This window comes from Choloepus didactylus, chromosome 6 (genome assembly GCF_015220235.1).
Source record: "Choloepus didactylus isolate mChoDid1 chromosome 6, mChoDid1.pri, whole genome shotgun sequence".
NCBI lineage: Eukaryota > Metazoa > Chordata > Mammalia > Pilosa > Megalonychidae > Choloepus > Choloepus didactylus.
In genome coordinates, this window is record NC_051312.1 from 24,536,201 (window position 1) to 24,548,174 (window position 11,974).

An 11,974-nucleotide genomic window follows, 5' to 3' on the forward strand; every position below is an offset into this window, starting at 1 on the left:
AAATTCTGCACAAATTACATCAGCTCCCTATTCTCTACACTCATTCCATCCTGTGGTAACTTATAGTCTAGAGTCTAATTCTATGAGTTTTGCTTAATATAACTAGCCCATATCAGTGAGATCATACAATATTTGTCCTTTGTGTCATGCTTATTTCATTCAACATAATGTCAGCAAGTTTCATTCATGTTGTCACATGCATCAGGACTTTATTTCTTCTTACGTCTGAATAATATTCCATTATGTGTGTATACCACAATTTGTGTATCCAATCATCGGTTGATGGAGTCTTGAGTTGCTTCCATCTTTAGGCAGTTGTGAATAATGCTGCTAAAAATTATGGACTGCTTCAGAATGTGCATGCCATCCTTGTGCAGGGGCCATGCTAACCTTCTAAGTATCATTCCAATTTTAGTATGTCTGCTGCCAAAGTGAGCACTCTCCATTGGATTTTATGTGATTGGGAACAACTATCGTGATAAGTCTTTGAGATTTGGGGTTTATTTGTTATAGTAGCTAGTCTTATTTTAACAAACTCTCATTACAATTATGTTGTCAAATATTCATAAATTACCTTTTGTCTCCTGTGACATGTAATTTATAATACTGTTGAGGTAAGAACAAAGTCTTGTGAGTTGTGAGTCTGTTTTAGTAAAAAAAACCCAGGGTGGGTGGAGGGGATTGATGTATTTCTATGTGTTTTGTTGTTTTTCCATGCTTCATTGTGGAGTATTTAAGTATTTGTGAATTTGGGCAGATATGAAATTAAGTATTTAAATGATATCTCTAAACCTAACTAGTACAGCTGGCAAAAATGGCATCATCAAGTGGTAGGTGTATCTAGGAGGTGTGGTTGCAAAATTTATGGTTAAATGAGTGTTTTCCTTTTTAAAGTGCTTTAGATGCAGGATATTTAAGGCCAGCAGTAATGTTTTACAAATAGTGTTTGAGAATTCTTATTTGGTTGCTGGTTTCAAAATTTGGACTCTCTTCTTGAATCTCAATCAGTAGTGAAATTGTTTAATACTTGAGAGTTATTCAGAGCAAATGAGACTATTAATGGGCAGAATTACTTTTGAAATTCTTTACCCTACTGCCCCAGGCTGTGTAATGTAAAAGTTGAGAAAGCCTGAACTACAAAGCACCTGGAAATGTAAAATAAAATAAGTCAAAGATGATTGTAAAGTAGTACCTAGTTCACAACCAGGTATCAACTGCAATTGAAAAGGAACCTGCAAACCAGTGTGGAGGTCCCGGCATGAGGCTTGGGCTGCCAGAAGGACTTTTTCCATCACAGAAATTAAGACCTTGGTTTGAAGAGCTAAGTGGGAATATGGAATGATCCTCAGATTCAGTGTGCATGTACCCAAATATGAAGTAGATCCCTGAGGTGTACAATCTCAGTGAAGAATATTTTAGAAGAAATTTCTGATGGATGACAATACAAAAGTAGTAATGATATAACCAATTTGCACACCCCAAGGATCCACATTGAAGAGTGACATTCATTTAGATATGAGTGCAGGTGACTTTGATAAGGAAAATGGTCCCAAAATGCAACACACTCAACAAAAATAAAGCAGCTTTATTTAAATTAGGCCACATCTCCTTTACAGGATGTTAGAGAAATAAGAGTTTTAACCATTTTCAGTTTTAAAAAGTATCATTAAGTTTCCCCCAAATTAAGCATCTGATATGTTGAAAAATAATGTGCAGAAAATGTAAAGTCTGTTATCATAGTAAGTGATATTCAGAGTCTTCAAGATATTATAGTCAGTTTTCTGGTTGATTTTCTGTGGTAAACATAGTAAATAGTGTACAAAGAGAGAAGCAAACAAATACTCTTTGATTTCATTAAGGAAATATCCCAAATGAGTCAGAAATCTAGAAACCATTTTTAAAATAAGTGTTTTTTAATTTGATTCTTGACACATATATGTGATTATACCAGGTCAAGTCCATAATTGCCAGGGAAGGCCTCTCCAAGTTGAAGAAGTAACTTGAACAAAAGCATGGTGATTTTGCCCTACAAGCTAAGCGGTGGGGGTAGGCAAAATGGGCCCACAGTTTTATACAGTTTTGGTGGGAATGCTCTAATTATCAGCAGTTTCTACATTAAGCCACGGATGGCTTTTTCTGTACTCCTTTCAGAGATATTCTTAACTAAAGCAAACATTGAGTCTAGACTTGGCCTCTCTTCACTACAATCTTTTTAGCTGGTTATTATGATCAATTATTTCACTAAAAACTTTACTGGGCATCACCAATATTTGAGCCATTGCTTTAGGTGCTGAATGTCTGAAGTGTTCCTAACTGATCCCTTTTGCAGTTTACTACTGCGATCCCACTTCTAATTTTCTGTAGGTAAAATGCTGCACAAAACCAAAGATAAAATTCCTGGTGAATTTCTTCAACATTTGTCCTATATTTTCCTTCCAGACACTACAGAAATATTTGTGTACTTAGAAAGAAATGCAAAAGGAATTACTTTTTAAAGATGTGTTTATTTTAGAATACTCTTTTATACACCTGGTGCACTGTGGTGGCACCCTAGATGATATTTTACATTTGCTACAAATGGGGTGTTTATTTTGATGATTGTGGAGTTAGGATACATTGCCATGAAAATTTAAGACCCTTGGGGTTGATTTGAGTGCATAGAGTTCAGATTCCCAGTTGAGACTTTTTTTTTTTTTTTTAATTTCAAGTTTCTCTCCTTTGGGAATTTGTTGCACATATGAGTCATTATCATTGTTAGGAGTCTCCGAATCAGGTGTCCCACTTTTGCTACTTCAATGGTTGACTTTGTCACATACTCCAAAGAATTTCCACAGCCTGAGGGGTCCAAGACTGCAACTGAAGCTGTGTCCCCATCATGAGTGAAGAAAGACTTTCACATGCTTTTCTAACTTGGTTCAATCCATGCACCACTTTATTATCCCACCCCCACCCCCCAGTAGTCATTAGCAGAAAGACATTTAAAGGCATTATGATGTAGTTCTAGACCATCTGTTCAGAGAGCTCTTTAAGTATCCTGTTTGAACTCAACTGCCAAGTGATTCCATGGGGTTGAATCCCTCCTTTCCCATGGATTAGATGTCCTGGCACGGACTCTAGGTGAACACTAAATCTCTTCTTAAATTCATAGTTTACTTTATCTTCTATTATAATTGGCAATCTCCCAATGGTTACCAAGATATATGAAATGACCGTGTTCTTTGAATTTCTTTCCAGGGGGATGAGCTTGTTACTGAGACTATATTGCAAAGGGTTGAACTCAGGAACTGTCAGGATCATTCTGTCTGTGATCAAATCCTGCTCCACTGCTTATTAAATGAGGGAACATGGGCCAGTTATTGAACACCTTTGAGACTTCAGAGTTAGGCTTCATGGATTAAGGACTGAATCATTCATTCTCTTATTTCTTTAATGTCTGTTGAAGTGCTCAGTACATTTAAATCTGTTCCCTGAGTTTCTACCAAGTACCATGTACTTGGTACTTGTACCAAGTTCTAGTTGGACTTTGACCAAATGCTGACTATACTAAAAGGCAATCCAGGCTGAACCTGATGGTGGCAATCGGAGATGCTTACCATGTATCATCCCATCAAAAATCCCACCATATTTTGGCCTTTGACTGTTCACAGTCACTCTTACCCCAAGTTGTAAGCAGGCCTAGGGGGAAATTAAAATTCTCAGTTTGAAAACTAATGCTATTATTCATGTTTCTTCCCAAAGAAACTTGGCTATACTTGCTAATCTTCCACATGTGGTCTTTATTCAAATGCCTCACTAAAGCCCAGTTAACTCTATTTCTCTTTCATATGCTCCCTGCTCTCCATCCCCATAGGCACTGCCCTACTTCATAGTAAGTTTGATACTTTACTCAGGATTACAACAGTAACCTCCCAAATGATCTCCTTACAGTCTCACCATCTTACTAAAATGCACATCTGGTTTTGTGTCTTCCTGGGCTAAATTCTTTCAGACTCCTCATGTGTTTCTGGGTAAAGATCAGGAATCTTGGCTCAGCACAAAAGGCCTTCACAATATACCCATTGCTGTCAGCTCCAGCCTTACCACAAGCAACACTGACACTCTGCAAAGGCATTCTGTTTCCTGGATGCCTTCAGAACCTCTCTGCCTCCTGCTTCCCTCCACTTCCCTCCACTCACCTTTCTCCTGGTTAATTCATATTTATCCTTTCACTCTTGACTCAGGGAAATGTGTACTTGGTTCTTCCACACATGCTCTGTGACTCAGATCTTTCTCCCTTAGTTCCCATCACTCATGGAGCTGAGCATATAATATATCTAGTTTTCCCCTGTGTGCTAATTATACTGGGAATCACTAATTTATATAGGAGAAGCTTAGCTCTTTAAAAGGCAAACATACTCATAGGTTTTATGGATGTGTATGCCTAGTATGGTGTTTGATATCATTATTCATTCAATTCTTCATGAAATAAATGAAAGAAAAATTATGAATGATGGAAAACTGCTCTCTGATAAGGAAATCTAGCCCTTCTAACTTTCAGTGATAACTAATGAATGCACAGATCCAACACTAGTAATTGTTACTATTTATTGGGTAAGTTGACATTTTGAGGCATTAGGTGGAACATTTTCACCCACAGTGCCTTATTTAATCTGTACAACCACCCTATGATTAGTACTGTTATTAACTGAATTTTTCTTATAAAGGAGCCAAGGCTCAGAGAGATGAAGTAACTTGCTATGACCACATTGACAGTACAGGATGAAGGTGGATTGAAACAAGTGAGTTTCAATACTGATATAAGGTTTGGGTCACTGCTGGGTCAGACCAAAAGACTGATAAGAACTAAAATGGAGAAATCCTGAGTTTTCTTGAGCAAAGGCAAACATTCAGAAATGGAACTATGCTAATGCAATATTATTGAGCACCTTCTGTGTGCCTGGTACTGTTCTGTACACTGTGAGCACATAGAAACAGGAAAGATGGTTATGATTCTATGGTTCTTTGCATTCTAGTGTGATTTTCAGAAAATTCTATAGATGAGGCAACCCATCAATGAGCAAGATAATTTATGACAGGAATAAATGCTATAGAGAAAATAAAATACTGTGGTGTGAGGGTGCCTCAGGGGATGCCACATCTAAGTCAGAAGAGACCTCAATGGAGATGACATTTGAACTGAGATATGAAAGAAGAGAAACTTCCAGACATGTGAAGATTAGTGGAAAAACCAAAACAACTGAGAGAAAAGAAGGTGCAAAACCTTTAAAGTGGGAACTGGAATGAACTCAGCTTGTTTGTGTTTTCCAAGGATGAGAAAGCAGGCTGGAGTGACTGAAGGAGAACATAGTCCACATTAGTTCAGAGACCCAGGGAAGGGTCTTATCATTTGGGACCATTGATGTCTTGGTGAGGAGTGCGGATTTTGTTCTAAATGTGATAAGGAGCCATTGTAGGGTGAGTGGAGGAAGTGGCATTAGGTCACCCATGATGTGGTTTGGAGTCAAGATTATGACAGAAAAATGAAATTTAGTAGACCATTCACAAGATTCATCCCCAAATCCAGGAGGGAGAGAATGGCAGCTTGGTTTATGGTAACAGAAGGAAAAGATATATAACTTTACATGCACAATTTTGAGATAGTAGACTATAGGATTTGCTTCTGTAACAAATTTGAGACATGAAATACAGAAATGAACTTTGACTCCTTGATTCATGTTCTGCTCTTTTGTATGAATGATAGTGTAATTTAACTTTGATGGAGAAGACAGAATGAGCAGTAAAGTATAATAAAGCTGAAAATAGCATTCCCTAGGGTTGCAAAGAGACAAAGCCTTTATTTCTTTTAAGAGCTTCTCTTTTTAGCTGATCCATAAAGGAAACAGTTCCATGGAACACCCCTTAGCAGCATGGGGCAGGTGGGGACCCAGGCAGTCTGCTGGAAAGACAAACAATGACAGCTCCCACTCCAACTGCCCCTCAGCTGCTTAAACAACCATAGGATGGGGTGGAAGGGAAGCTGGTGCTTGACAGGATGAGGTTAGCTGAACCTGATCAGCCCCTTGAACATGTGAACAGGTGCCCCAGATCCAGTCCTGCAACTTTGAGAGAGCAGGTATAGCTGGTCTCCAAGCCCTTCCTTTCTGGCAGTCTGTAGTCTGTTGTTGACACAACATGACTCTGTACATTGCTCCTTTTCACCTGAAGTATCTACCTGTTCATTAACATTCATCCTGTAACAAAGAATGTGAGGCTTACCTGAGCACCTGGCTCCAAATCATTTTGGCCACCCTTTTTTGTGTCATTGGATAGTATACTTTGGCCTCAATTCCTAGAACATTTTGCTTTTTGTGAATTTCTGAAGTAATATTTTCATGAATATTTAAGTAGTTCCTTGAACAAGGGAAGGTGAGATATACAGTGATGCAATTTTGTTGTTATTCATGTCTCCTGGTTTATAATCACCAAGAGATTTGAGACAAATTATCTGTTTGCTTGCTCTTCTTAGAGTCTAGAGGCCACCCACCTTCCTTGGTTCATGGCTCCTTTCCTCCTCCTTCAAAGCCAGCACATTCACACTGCTCTGACCATTCTTCTGTAATCACATGGCCCTCCACCTCTGATCTCAGCTGGGAAAAGTTCTTTATAGGAATACTCTGATTAGGTAGGATTTGCCTGGATAATCCAGGGTAATCTTCCCATCTCAGGGTCCTTAACTTTATCACATCTGCAAAGTTACATTTTCCTTGTTAGGTAACATTGTCCCAGATTCAGGGCATGAGAATGTGGACATCATTGGGGAGCCATTATTGTGCCTAATACAGAAATATACCTATAAGTGGTGTGGATGGGGGCTGTATGAAAATATTCCACATTAAAAGATAATTCAATTTATTTACTAAAATGGTTGTACTGGTTGATACTTACAACCCCAATATCTAACAGATCTTCATAAAAGCACTTTTAATATTGTCAGAATTCTTATCTTTTGCTGATCAAAAAGGTTTGAATTGGAATTTTAATATCATTTCCCTCTGCATTTCTTTGATGATAGTAATGTGGAGTATGCTTCAGATATATTTAGCCATTATTTACTCTTCTTTGGAATGCCTTCTGCTTCTTTTTACATTGCTGATTGTGTGTGTTTTTGATATATTTTTGATAAAAATTCTATATTAGTTATCAGTATTGCAAACATATTTTAATAAATATAAATTCTTAATTTTGATAAGCTTAAATTTTTCCACTTTTTAAATGCTTAGATTTAAACTTTTCCTTACATGGCAGTAGGGAACCAGAGTTTTAAAATTTTTCTCAAACATGTAAATTTCCAATCCATTTAGGCTGTTAGAGAAAATATTTGCAAACTGCTACTCTATAACTCTAGAGGTGCTAGAAAACTCTTCTATTTGGGCATGCTAAAGTCTCAACATGATTTTTTTCTATCACAGATACTACTCAAACAATGGATCTGTGGAACCTTCAGGCCAAGGTGGGAGCTGATCTCATTATTTGGACATTATTTGAAACCCTCTTTTGTGCAGTGTTCCCCACCTTTCAAGTCATCCAATAAATGGGTTGGAGCAGCATTCTCAAAGATGGTATATGTTGCCTCTAAAACTCAGAGGCTCACAAATATTGCACCTCTTTCTTAGTGGTGGGAATTGTAAGCCCTAATATCTAATTAGATATCTGATATCTATGATCCAAACTATCCTTAGAGAGTGTCTCCTTTAGTCCCTTCAGGCCCAATATGGTGTAGTCAGTGACTTCACAAATTCTTGCAGTATCAGAATCTCTTGGGAAGCTTTTAAAAGTTTCCCTTTATGGATGTACTGAATCCAAATCCCTAGGAACTGCTATTAGAGACCTGTTCTTTTTAAAAGTCCCCAGGTGATACTGATGCAGCCAGTACAGTGTGATATTTGGGTAATATGAACACTGCTCATGTGATCACTTCATTTTTGTATTACTTATTAAAAATCTACCAAGGGTAAGACTCAGTACTAGGTGTAATGGAGCTACAAATTTTGATGCCAAGGGTCCACTTAAACACATTTACTTCATGCATCTTTGTGCCCTGCTATGATTATTTCTGAGCCCACTGGAGTTCCACAGCTTATGTCCTGCTTGTTTGTTACTTTCTGGAGACTTTCTGGGTCATCCCAGTGTAGAAAGTAGCCAGATATTCAACATATTGTATGTATCTGTCAAAGTTGAATTCAAGAAAGAGAACAAAACAATGTATTTCAAACAGAAAGAGATTTAGTAAAGTGAATTTAATGGTTAAAAATATTTTTAAGTGACAGAGGAACAGATGACAGGAGCACATCAAGAGTGCTGGGGTTCAGAGGTCAGGAATCTGCCTTTAATATTTTGATGCTAATGAGTAGACCTTGGAATCCCTAGTCTGGTGATGGAACCACACCTAACCACACATGTTTCTGTTGCTTCATTGTGAGCCTTTGGCTCATTTCTACTTTCCAAATACCCCATGAGTAAATCTGATTTAAATCCATAATGATAGGTGCAAGGACATATAACAAAGGTAGGTCTGAACTTTCCAACTTTGCTAATTCAAAGAAATGTGGAATGGAAGTTGAAAGGGACAATTCACAGTATCTGCCACCAAAAACCAGAGAATGATTTAAGGGCTACTACATTTTAAGAGAGTTCTCTTTCCATGGTTGTGTTTAGGCTTCTGCTTCACAGATATATTCTCAGTCTTCATCTTACCTTGCACTTCAGCTACCTTTCTAGTTGGCTGTTTCAGGCTTCTGGATGCTATTCTAGTCTGCCAGTGAGTCCTACATATTAATCCCTCTTTCCTCAGGAAATAGGATGTTTTTTGGGGGGCAGGGAATCAGATGTTTCTTTAGTCTCTTGCTAATGAATTGGAATAGCTAGCAGTAAATACCTGAAACTATCAAATTACAACCCAGAACCCATGAATCTTGAAGACAATTATATAAAAATGTATCTTATGAGGGGTGACAATGTGATTGGGAAAGCAATATGGACCACACTCCCCTTTGTCTAGTTTATGGATGGATGAGTAGAAAAATGGGGGAAGAAAAGAAGAAAAAAAGGCACCCAGTGTTCTTTTTTACTTTAATTGTTCTTTTTCACTTTAATTTTTATTCTTATTATTTGTGTGTGTGTGGTAATGTAAATGTCAAAAATTAATTTTGGTGATGAATGCACAACTATATAATGTTACTGTAAACAATTGAATGTACACTTTGTTTTGTATGACTGCATGGTATGTGAATATATCTCAATAAAAACAAATTAAAAAAATAAAAAAAGGACATGCTTTATTAATGGATGGCCTTAAGGGGTTTTCTTTCAGCAAGACCAAGAATAAATATTGCTTCAAACCAAAAAAAAAAAGTGCCTATTTCAGTAACAGGTCTCCAGTGGCCTTACAGGAGGCCGCCAGTTAATGTTTGTAAGTAAAAGTAAATAAATGAATGAATGAAGAAATGATTCAATCATGCTTGGTCTATATTTTCCTTCCTTCATCTGGATGCAAACAACCTAAAAGTCTAATTGATGATTCATGAAATAATATGTAATTATTCAACTTCAGACTATTCTAATTTTATTGTGGTAGATAGGAACACTGTTTCTTTAATATATGCTAAAAGTTGATAATCAATATCAGGCCAGAACCTACCATAGATGATTCCACCTCTAAAGAGGTAGTTGCTTTTGTTTATTTTTTGGAGAGCCAATTTCCTTTGGGATTTTGTTTATGTCACTCTGAATGCAAAGTACTAAGTGACTCTATTTTGCTGTTCATTCCGATGTTGGATGCTGCATACTTCCTTTCTTATCTGTAGAAAGTATTTTCTTAAAGGAAACTCAACATTTCTCCTCCAGGGCCTTGGGCCATTTTCATTCTCTGTCTCTAAGGACCCAGTAGCAATGCCTGGAGGTTCTGGACATTGAAAATATTTGGATCCACCCTGGTGTAGAAGGTCCTTTCCTATAATAGTCTTTTTGAAGGATATTCTATATTGACTTCAGGGTGTCTTTTTTTTCTCTTCTCAGAATTTATGTGTGATATCATATTGAAAAATGCATCTTTTTCTCTTGCTCATTTCTCCTCATATTTTTACTTATAAGAACCTATGTTGATCAGTTCATTAGAGACAGAAGCTTATTCTTTCAACCATTTTTCATGATGTGTAATATTCAGGTCGGATTTTCTGTTGCTTACCCTTAATCTATATGTCAAAGCTTTTCTGTCAACACTTTTTCTTCCTGATTTAGAGGGCTCATGGCCTCCAATGGAGTTCCCACTGATTTTCTGCAGTTCAAGCTCTCTGGATGGTTACCATTCAGTATTTTAGATCCATCTACCTCCTAGATTCTTCCTCTCTATTAGAGAAAGAAATAGAAATTTGTTGCACCCACTTCACTTTCCCTAGGCAAGAATGATATAGATTCAGAATAAAGAGGTAACTAATGACAGAAATAAATGTATTCATATGTTAGGAAATGTCATTAACATGGGAATGTTGGTAAAAAATTGTCTGAGTCATAAAATGCTTCTGAAATAATAAATTTATTTTATACTTAGGATTGTGTGGAATTGGAAGAGAATTTAAGAGTTTCATTTTAGATGATCAAGGGGCCTTGGAATTAAAGAAAAGTAATGTACTTTTAAGATTCATTATTTAATAGTTTTTAATATTTATTATATATAAAATGTTTACAGTGTTGTTATTCATTAAGAATATATTTGAAATGTATTTGAATAAGTAAATACCTTGCACAATTTATACATGCTTTAACTATTTAGACACTCTTGATAAAGCTCTTCTTAATGGGAAGTGTTGATATGATTCTAAATTATACACTAGGGAAAATTTGTACCAGTATATCTCTTACTATATTTCCTACATTCACTGATCTCATATTTGAAAGATAGAGTGCTGAAAAAAGTTGAGGGTATGTTCACAGCTTAAGAAACATTAAATTGTATTAACACATATCTAGTTCATGCTTGATGTGCTGAGTTTTAATAATTTGGGTCCATACTAGAATTTCTTCCTTACTGCTTTTAGAGCTTCTTTTACCTCCTTATTTCTCAAGCTATAGATCAGGGGGTTCAACATGGGAATCACAATACCATAAAATATGGAGGCAATTTTCATAGTCTTCTCAGAATTATTAGGAGGAGGCTGTAAGTACATATAAGAGAGGGTTCCATAGAAAATGGTGACTGCTGTCAGGTGGGAGGTACATGTGGAGAAGGCCTTTTCCCTCCCTGAAGTAGAAGGCATCTTTAGGATAGTAATTAGGATATTTATGTAGGAGAAGATGATGAGCAGCAGAGTGGACATCAAGTTAAACCCCACAAAGACTGTTAGAAGCATGATGTTGATCTCAATTTTGGAGCATGAAAGGGCTAGGATTGGGGGAACATCACAGAAAAAGTGATTGATCATATTGGACTTGCAAAAGGACACTGAAAATGTAAAACCTGTTTGTACAGAAGAATTTATTGAGCCCATCACATATGAACCAGCTACCAACTGGAGGCAGACTATTCGGGACATGACTATGGGATAGTGAAGAGTGGGTTACAGATGGCTACATAACGGTCCGCTGCTATAGCAGCTAGGAGATAACAGTCATTTGTTGCAAATGTTGCATAAACCCATAATTGTGTTACACATCCCATGAATGATATTGATTTGTTTTCTGACATGAAGTTTTGCAACATCTTGGGTGTGATTGCAGAGGTATAACAGATATCAACAAATGCCAAATGTTGTAGGAAAAAGTACATGGGTGTTTGAAGTCTGGAATCTGCTTTGATGAGTAGGGTCATTCCAATATTACCCACCATGGAGGTCATGTAGATCACTAGAAATACAAGGAAGAGCACATGCCTAATCCTGTGTTGGGCACCAAATCCCAGATGGAAGAATTCAGTCACTTCAGTGCAATTTCCATGTGTCAT

General features: G+C 37.0%; 1 non-coding gene and 1 pseudogene across 1 annotated transcript; both read right to left on the reverse strand.

The window, feature by feature from the left end:
* Positions 1 to 332: 332 nt before the first annotated feature.
* On the reverse strand, positions 333 to 439 carry LOC119538872. Its single transcript, XR_005217663.1, has one exon. It is a non-coding gene; the product is annotated as a U6 spliceosomal RNA (small nuclear RNA).
* A 10,606-nt stretch (positions 440 to 11,045) lies between these two features.
* Positions 11,046 to 11,974, reverse strand: LOC119538238 (annotated as a pseudogene).